This window comes from Dreissena polymorpha, chromosome 5 (assembly GCF_020536995.1).
Source record: "Dreissena polymorpha isolate Duluth1 chromosome 5, UMN_Dpol_1.0, whole genome shotgun sequence".
Classification (NCBI taxonomy): Eukaryota; Metazoa; Mollusca; class Bivalvia; order Myida; family Dreissenidae; genus Dreissena; species Dreissena polymorpha.
In genome coordinates this window covers 82,384,358-82,394,414 of record NC_068359.1, presented here as the reverse complement: position 1 = coordinate 82,394,414, position 10,057 = coordinate 82,384,358, and positions in this window count along the sequence as shown.

The window sequence follows — 10,057 nt, the reverse complement described above, 5'->3', positions numbered from 1 at the left end:
ATGCACTTATCGAGTATTGTCGTGTTCCATTCCTTGAAAATACACGCTCGAAATTGTTTTAAAAATTAAAAATGAAATATATTTTACGACGTTGATATGATGCTTTGAAAATGGGGCAAAACGACGCAGATAAATACATAGGTTCTGTCACGTTGTAACGTAAAATGTCGCTATTACAGGGGGTAATCACGTGACTGTCACGATGGCGACGTCCATGCCGATATAGGGTTTTTTCGCCATATTATACCCTTTATTACTTTTATCAATCGTTTAAATGCCGCTCATTTTCCAGCCATATCAGAGAGACAGTGATTAGCGTTTATTCCTAATAAATATTCGCTTTATATCTCGACTTTACACGATACACGAGCTGTTATTTTGTCATCCCGATGAGAAATTTTGTAGCGAGTAAAGTCGATATAAAGACAGAATATTCATACGAAATAAACGCGTATCTGCGTGCTACATGCTAGGGCAGAGGTGACAGGGATATTTTCTGGAAGTGGCTGTCTTAATATACACTGTTTTCTTTCATGTTTTGTTACTACTTTGCGCTGAGGTAAATTTTCAGTAGGAATTTAGTTTCGGTCAACAGAGTTTGGACAGATTCCGTCTCGACAGTGGTCGGAACAGACTTGATTATACGCCGTTGGAAATAAATTTTTCCGGCTAATTGCTGTCATCTAAGCTTTTCTTGTAATGAGTCTTTAGGCAATTTATGTAATGTTACTTTTGTTGAAAATGTACCTATTATACCGCTACAATTAAGGCATTTGACGATGGAACAGTAGTATTTCCCCATGGTTTTCCATAACACCGGAAGTAGGTATGCCTACCCGCACAAACGACAACTCTGTCAAGACGGAATTTCGAAAATCGGGACATATTGTTTAAGAGTTTCACTTAAGATTTTCGGTGGGATAATGACGTCATTTCGTCAAAAAAATGTCGTCATTTCACAGTAAAAAGTGAAAATTATCGATATTTTTCACTGTTAATTTTCACTGTTTGAAACATTGAAATGATCAGTTTTCATTCACTTATATTTCTCAATAAACCACCGGAAAGCATAAAATAAATAGTAACAATCAAATATAAGATATTTTACCTTGTATAAAGTTATTAAAGCACTACAAATATAGATCCTTTAGTGGATAAACCACATTCGTCGATTTTAACATATTCGCGCATTTGAAATCATCATTTATTTTCAAATGAAAAATGCCACTTGAAACAGTGACATTTCAGACAATATTTACTGCATTCATTACATTCAGTATATTTAAATAAACATTTTTATTTCAAATAAAAATATAACCAGTAAAAGTAACATCATTAATTACTTGTGGTCTGGCGATAATCGGCCCAAAAATGTTTTAATATTTTCTAAAGCATATTGTATATCTAAATACTAAAGTTTTGAGACGACATCAAGAATAATAATCCATTTAGTATATTATATAAACATTATGTAAACTTATACAACAAAACATATGTGGTGTCGGCATGGTTATATTGTTTGTGGTGTGTAGCCCTAAAACAATCTTCTGGCACTTCGTCATGTTCGCGGATATGAATTAAGAGTTGGAAAATGATAATGTCTATTAAATTGTTACATTTTGAGACAATACTAACATATTTAACCCATATTGTGTTTTTTTATTAAACATTGCAGACAAAGTGTCGATATTGCCTGTATTCGTCCATATCCGCACTTTTCGGTCAATCCGCGGATATGAGTCATATTCGCATGTTAGACGGACCGCGTTTTACACGGGATACTCGTGATACCTACCGAAATGGGAGACAACTTCTTAATTACGAAAAGACCTAATTGCTTGGTTATCGTCCGACTGTGAGTAAACATCTGGACAGATTTCTTTGAAGTTAATTTTTTTTTTGAAAGGTTGTTCAATTACCCATAAGAGGACCAAGGAATGCTTTTGATTAAAGCTATTTTTGACATTTTTGCGGCCCACGAAGACAGGTCTATGATAAATTCTAGTTAATGACCTTGTTATGATTCCAATATTAGAGGGTGGGGATTTTTTTCATGGCTCTTTGTCAATTTTTCTCTCATTATACATGATTTTATATATATTTATTTGATTATATTGGGCTCCTGAACCCATATACTAACCAGGGTACGTTACTTCCACCTGTAGTCTCGGCATGGACGTCGCATTTCATTATTGTCACGTGATTACCCCTTCCGGATCTGCTCCTCAGCCGACGTCAAGAATTATGCCGCGTGCTACAGACACAGAAAACAGAAACCTTTTGATTTTTATACGAAGGAAGAGGCGAATAAAAAAGTACGACAGCGTAACTCTTACGTTTGATACACCGTGTGGCATTTCACATTCTCAGCAGTAAATTGTACTGAACTCTGAAAAAATATACATGCATATCGCGTGATAAATCCGTATAGAAAAAAAATTATATGCGAAAAAAATAATAACGTCAATCAATTAGTCATGTGTTAACGAGGTCTACTTTATATAAATTAGACTGCGATGCCGCCCAATTGTACTTTGCATAGTTATTAGTTTAAAGGGATCTTTTCACGCTTTGGTAAATTGACAAAATTGAAAAAAGTTGTTTCAGATTCGCAAATTTTCGTTTTAGATATGATATTTGTGAGGAAACAGTAATACTGAACATTTACCATGGTCTAATATAGCCATTATATGCATCTTTTGACGATTTTAAAACCTAAAAATTATAAAGCGTTGCAACGCGAAACGATTGAATAATTTGGAGAGTTCTGTTTTTGTCGTTAAATTTTGTGAAACTACGAAGATTGCTTATATAAGGTATAAAATACATTCAGTATGTGTACACGGCGGAATAGCTCAGTAGGAAAAAGCGTTTTTACTTCAGGACACTGGCAGGACTCCAGGGGTCACTGGTTCGAAACCTGGTCCGGGCAATGTTCTTTTCCTTTTTTTAAATTTTATTCTTGATTTTTTACTGGAGCTTTTACGATCCAATGTTTACATTTATCGATATAAAGCATTTAATGAATAAGTTAAAAAATGCCAAAATCTGTGAAAAGGCCCCTTTAAGCAATTTTTCATTTAACATTATTGAAATAAATTAACCGTGATCGTTTAAGATTTAGACTTAAGTTGAACTCGCAACGGAGATAGTTTAATAAAGTGAATAGTCACGATCAAGTTCATGTCAGGACAGTGTTAATGGTCGTTTCATCGTGGTTGCCGTTCGTACACGTTTTTTAAAGTTTGAGTCTAACCAAACCCGAGTCTGGATTTCACAAGGGGCTCGCGTTGTTAATAACCTGAATTGGTCACGTGCACTATATAGGCTAAGTGTACTTTTTATGTATTGCATAAAAGTTTGTGTTGGCTTTTTTGTTATTTCAGAAAAAAAAACACGTATGTTATAATAAGCATAAAAGGGAGAATATCGCTTACACAACTCATGAACCACGGGAAAGAGTTTTCTCCTTTTTTATTTAAGCAAGAAAGTTTGTCTTACTGTTATGTAAACATAATTGTCTTATGCATCAATATACTGATTTATATTCAACAGCTGGTACATTAATCTGAAAGACTTAAACACTAATAAACTAATACAAGCAAATAATGAACCAATAAACTTTATTTAAACTGTTGAACGATTGAAAAGTATCTGAACAACGACGGTTTGAATTGTATAAACCCCGTTGCGAAATATTTTTTACAAACGCAAGTGATATTCGATTACGGATATATGACCTTTAAAAAATATTTGGACCCCTATCCTTTCTCCATTGGCATCATTTAAAAGCGATAATCAATGATTTGGTCTGCTTACACTTTATAAACATGTAATGTACCTGAAACGACTCCAGATGGTCATGCGATGTTAATAAATTACACACATAATGCGGCTTCCAACAGCGAAATTTATCATCTTCCAATATTGCTTGATCAATTATCACAGTGTACAAAAAGGTCCTACCACTATCTCCACGAGATAAAACCAGAACAATAGTTTAAAGTGTAAAACATGCCTTCGAGTCAACTCAGATAAAAAAAATTAAGAGAACAGACTACATGAAACGATAATTTAGTATACTGTAACCTTAAGCGAAAAAAGGTTACATTATTCAAAATATCATGGAGTCATCTAGAACTGTACTCTCTAAATAAAATAAAAAACATGTTTTTCACGAATGCTTTTTTTACACTTTTGACAGTTTTTTTAGATATTGGCAGGGCACGCATATTTGTTACTACTAAATCATTAAAATAAAGTTAAAGACTATAGTAAAACATTGTACTGAAACGGGTTACACTTAAATAGAAGACAGCTGAACAAAAGAAGGGGCAAAAACATTTTTGTGTCGAGTTCTTTAATGTTTTCTAAATGAATACATTTTTTATTATTCTCATATTAATCCAGCTAAGATTGCCCTTTAAGAAAATGTATTGTAACGCAAGTCTCTATGTGCAAAATGGTGTCTTATGTCGTTTAAAGTTGTCGCTGGTACATTAAATTATACGAGTGTAAGGATACTATTTAGTAGATTGTGACCATGGCCAGTCAAACCGCAAAAATACGCCGGTCTGTATGGAAGGGAATATCGGCCAGTACATGCACGAGGTTAAATGACATTGTTATTTTAAAACATAACATGCATGATGCTAAATGGCATTCTTATTTAAACTACTGGCTTTCTGATACAGGGCAGTTGCATTTGCTTTGCAAACATTTCATCTTCTATGGAATGCACTTTCCGCCAGTCCATTCATGTTGTTAAATTGCCATTGCATATTGCTTAAGGACAACTGCATATTGCTTAACGACAACTCCATGTTGACATATTACAATTGCATTTTGGTATATGACAAATGCTTTTTGTATTGTGCTACTCGTTACCAACATACTGTTTGCACATTCCGACTTTACACTAGTAATTACACTAGCAATTCAACAAGACGAAAGCAATATGCACTAAGCATGTTGCAAAGCATGACGCAACATGAAGTTAATCAAATGCGATATGACAATGTGTAATATGTAATTCATATAAAGCGGAGAACCAGAAATATCGGGCTCATTAAACTCCAAGTTATTTGTTTACTATTGAACAACTAGCTATTTTTGTCGAAAAAGCCTTGTCTCTGCGAGTCAGTAAAACGCCAGAAGCAGGCTAGTTGTTAGTGCCCAAGCAAATTGATGCATGGCTAAAACGTTCGATTGTCAGTTCTTGCGTATATCCGTCTTTGCGTTTCAGTCACACAGAACGTTAATTATTAGCTGCGCACTTTGGAGTCGTCAATGGATATTTTGTTGACTTAACGCAGTTAAATAATTCTAAGATTTGCACGTCATTTTCATTTTTCATAAATCTTAGAAATGATTTTAAGGTACTTGTTCACAGATTTTCGATGTTTAGAAAAATCTCATTTAATACGTTTGTAAACAAATCTATAATGTTTCCCCGGGATTCGAACCCGGGTCCTGTGGAAGCAAAAGCAAGAGTGTTACCACTGCGCCAAGCACGCTTTTATAAATTATTGCTAATTATAAACGCTATGTTAGTAATACTCGTATTTTAAATATTATCGAGGATAAGCGTTACAAAAGCTTTATTATTTTATCGATTTGGAATAATGAGTTATACTTTTTCTTAGCCACGAGCGTTATTCGCCTGTTCACAAAAATGTATACATTCTTGTTTGAATCTGTGACACTTTTTTTCTGAAAATCATCATTTTGCCAAACTTTGCACAAGTCCATCTAGTTGCGTAAATTCAACAAAATATCCGGCGGCCCGGTGTCTATTTACAATCCGGGCGCAAGTGAGTTTTGGTAGTGGTCATAAAACCGGGAGAGCGGTTTCCTCCGGGTTCTCCGCCCCCCCCCCCCCCCCAAACACACACCGAAGAACAATACTAACTTAAAATTGAAAAGAAAAATATATTAAAATTTAATATCCAGAAATTGCAGTTATATGTCAAAATTCGTCCAAACATTCGTTAGATAACAATTTCAGAGATATTGCCAAAATATAAAAATTAATAATAAAGATCAATTAATTTGAAGGACAAATGAAGGCATTGTGCAATTAAAATAATCAAGAATACAATATTGCGCAAAATATTGAGTGCATAACAATTATTTATTTTTAAATAATCTACTGTTTTTCACCATATTTTAGAATACGCAAATCTCAATTGTTTTTATATTTTGAAAAATTATATTTTATTATATTGTTAAATGTTAAGTGATTATAAGCCAGTTTTATTTAAATGCGTGTGACCGTTTACAAATGGACTGATATATTATTTTTTGGAAATGCATCTATGCAACGCAGAAGACAAGGAATGTCGATGAATGTCTTTCACGCATGCAACTTTTATATTTTACATCCTTTTAACAGTTTAAAGCATTTTATGTAAATTGCCATCTGTCAGGGGATAACGTATTGAGAACCGTTTTTAAAGTGCGAATTTGAAGACATTCTAAAACAACTCAGAAAATCAAAATAAACCGTTTCAAAACAACAAAAAAACACATCGTCGTTCATAGTGTCTTCAATAATGTTTATCTTAGAAGTTTGTATGCTCATATAAGTAATGAATGTAGTTTAATCGTAGGAACACACGATGGCAACATTTTTGTTGTTGAAAGTCAATGTACCAGCTTAACTAATATTAATTGTCAAACAGAATGTTTTTTCCGCCATTTTTCCATCAGTGCACAAAGTGCTTACTTTCTCATTTAATAATTACTAAGTGCTCAGAGCGTTCATTCCTTGTAAATGTTTGATCACTTTGTCAGGAAAGATTTGAGTATCGCGTGACTATCAAGCTAGAGTTGTGCTTTGAACATTCGCTTCTCACATAGGCGGACTTGATCAAACCCACTCGGTGCATGTGGGTTTAGTTGTTGCTCACATACTGGACAGGTGAGTTTTCCTCCGGGAACTCCGCTCTCCTTATGATCTCGCAAAGTAAAAATTGGGCTTCGCAATATATTCTCGCACAGTCGTCATAAGCATGGAAACACACATGAACGCACAAAACACAACCACCGCTCACTCGCGCATGCACATATAAACGCACGCATACACGCGTACTCATATTCTTTAGAATAAACTTTCCTGAACGAATATCTCTTTGTGGTATGTACTATCAGCAAAACAAGCTCGGACGTCAATATAATTGTTTCGACAAAAGTAGTCTACACGCCCGAAATCATCGTAGACCAGCCAGAGTTTTCTCCCTGTATAATAATTTGCGCTAAAACGTCAAATGTAATAAAATAACGCTGTACATGCATACAAAGATCATCGAAGCAGCAACAAAGTGAAATGCACTAAGGCAAGCACAGAAGTAAATAACAGTTCAATATTGAAAAGCTGAACGCAAAATATATTGCACCAAAAACAAATGGTATTCATAAAGGGATTGCACATAAGCCTTAAGGCGCATGAACACGGAATTGTTTCCAAAGCAAATGCGAGAAAAAAACATACAATTGTAATGTAACAGAATTCAAATGCAAGTTGTAATATGTCGAAGTGGAGTTGTCAATAAGCAATAACAATTGTCATTAAGAAATATGAAATTGTCATTTAGCAATAAGCATGTACTGTACTGGCGGATAAACCTTCTATAAAAAAAAACTGTCACTCAAACGTATCATTTCAATTAATATCATAAATATGAAAATGCAAGTTTAAATGGCGACATGAATTATAAATTGCATGATATAAAATGTCATTAAGCAAAATGCAATTATAAATAGCAACATGGAAAATGAATTGCATGAAATACAATGCCATAAAGCATAATGCGAGAACTGGCGGATATACCCTTCCATAGGTCTGCTGATTAATCTTCGAGAGGGTTCTGGACAAAGACAAGATTTTGTTTGGGAAATTCGTAAACGATATTGTACGGGATATTCTGTTATGACACGTGGCAAGTGTCATTTTGTGCTTAATGGTGTACACGGTGTACTGCAGACGACAGCTGAAAACCCCATGACGTTATTTTGTGTTTTGGTTGAAATGTACATTGCTGTGGTCTGATGATATTTGGTTCCTGGAATACTACACAATAAAACAACTGTGAAGTTGTGAAAGCTTGCAAAAGTAAACGACAATCAATCACGCTATGAAAATGAATTTCGAGAGAGCGGACGCGCGAACTGAAGACTCTAAGAACGAACAAATACAGAAAAGCAGTTGATGGGGCGCCAGGGGCAGTTATCGCCGCAACATTAACTTGTATTATTGCTAACGGTAATGTGATGCGTCGACATATGTTTGGAGGGATCTAACACAGGTGCACCGACTAGCGTACAACCCTTTTATGTTAAGACTGCACTTTCGGTGTTCGGTATCGATTCTGATTACTTTAATACCCATCATTTGTCCTTATAAGTGGTAAGTTGTCAGTTAAAATAGTGTTCACTACATGGTGTGCTAAGTTATGGAAAAACTAACATGATACGTGCTTTAAAACATTCGTTTATTATGTGATTGACACTTTTGATACATTTATTTATAATTATCTATGTTAACAATTAATATTCCTTATCAACCAAGTATGTGTTGTTTAGTTTTCAGACGTATATGTTTGATCAAAGATCAAAGCTGACAAACATTTTGTCCAAGCTTTGTGGTTGACATTTTATCATTGCTCCATGAGGAGATAAGTATTATACAGAAACAGTTACTATTATGTATATTTATGCAAATAAAGGATACTTTCAGTAGTCATACAAACGAAGTTTAATGCGAAATAACGTCAAATATGTTCAAAACATAACCAGGGAGGCGTGTACAATCACGGAGACATACCGGTAAATCAGCTTCATCTCCCAGGGATTCTCACTCTGCAAGGATGCTCCCCAGAAATTGAAAAAAAACGCAAACACATGCAGCCTCAGTCACATTGAGGAGGTTGATGTAGTAGTAAGTGGTCCAGAGACAACCCGCCGATGTTGGAAAAAGGTTATCGCCCGCACACGCACAGAAGCATGTACTCAAGACGATCTAGTTGCTGCATACGGAGAATACGCTTCCTCGAACGCGGGTGTCCGGTTTGCGCAATGAGTAGTAAACGCACGTCTCACCTAGGCGACTCGTGTTAAATCTCCGTTCCCGGAAGCATGTGAATTTAGATGATGGACCTGTGGAATTTTCTCCGGGTACTCCGCCCCCTCTCCCGCCACAACAGAAGACCTTACACAAATAAACAAATATCTTTCATTAAAAAAAACACCTAATGGCTTGAAATTTCAGCAAAAAATCAAAATTCGTCCCAACATTCGTGATTCAAGTTGTGTTTTAGGTAGGAGTGCTACGACACGCTCCGGGTCCTCACATAATGCAGCCTCATGCGCGGAAATTCCTCATAAACTTAAATTACACACACAAGCTTCTAGGAATGCCAGAGCGCTGGCTCTTAGGGCCATGATGGCAATGAGGGAACCCTAGTCGTCATATTACGCTCCTCTCTCGCAGCGATGTAGTCGACCATTCAAGAATGGATGATTTTTCCAACAGGTCACATTTGACTTAAACTAAGGGTAGTGTTAAATCTAAAAGGCAGATGTGCATGACTCTGGACTTTAAAATGACTTTCGAGAGCATTGATTCTCTGGTGGCGTATTCCTAAGATGGTTATTGTACCTCGACTCATCTATTCTGCTGATTGCACCATCAGAGAAAAGAATGACAGAGGTAATACAATCGGTAACTATCCCAACCTCGGGGCGTGTCCATGATGATTGGATAGTCAGACACTGTGAAGGGCATCTTGAAGTCGTCAAAATAGTGTTTCAGCAATTCAGATACAACATATATCTTCAGTGGGGTGGGGGGGGGGGGGGGGAACTGCTCCATATGCATATGCTAAGTCCACAAGACCGTCAGATCTCCTTTGGTTGCATTAACCTCCTTTATTAGCTGTGTTAGAACGCTGGTGTGTTCAAGACATCCTGAAAAATAGAACTGATATAAAAAGTCATAAACGCAATTAATATAAAACAAAGACTACGTTATTAAATGAAAAGAAAATGTGTTTGCATT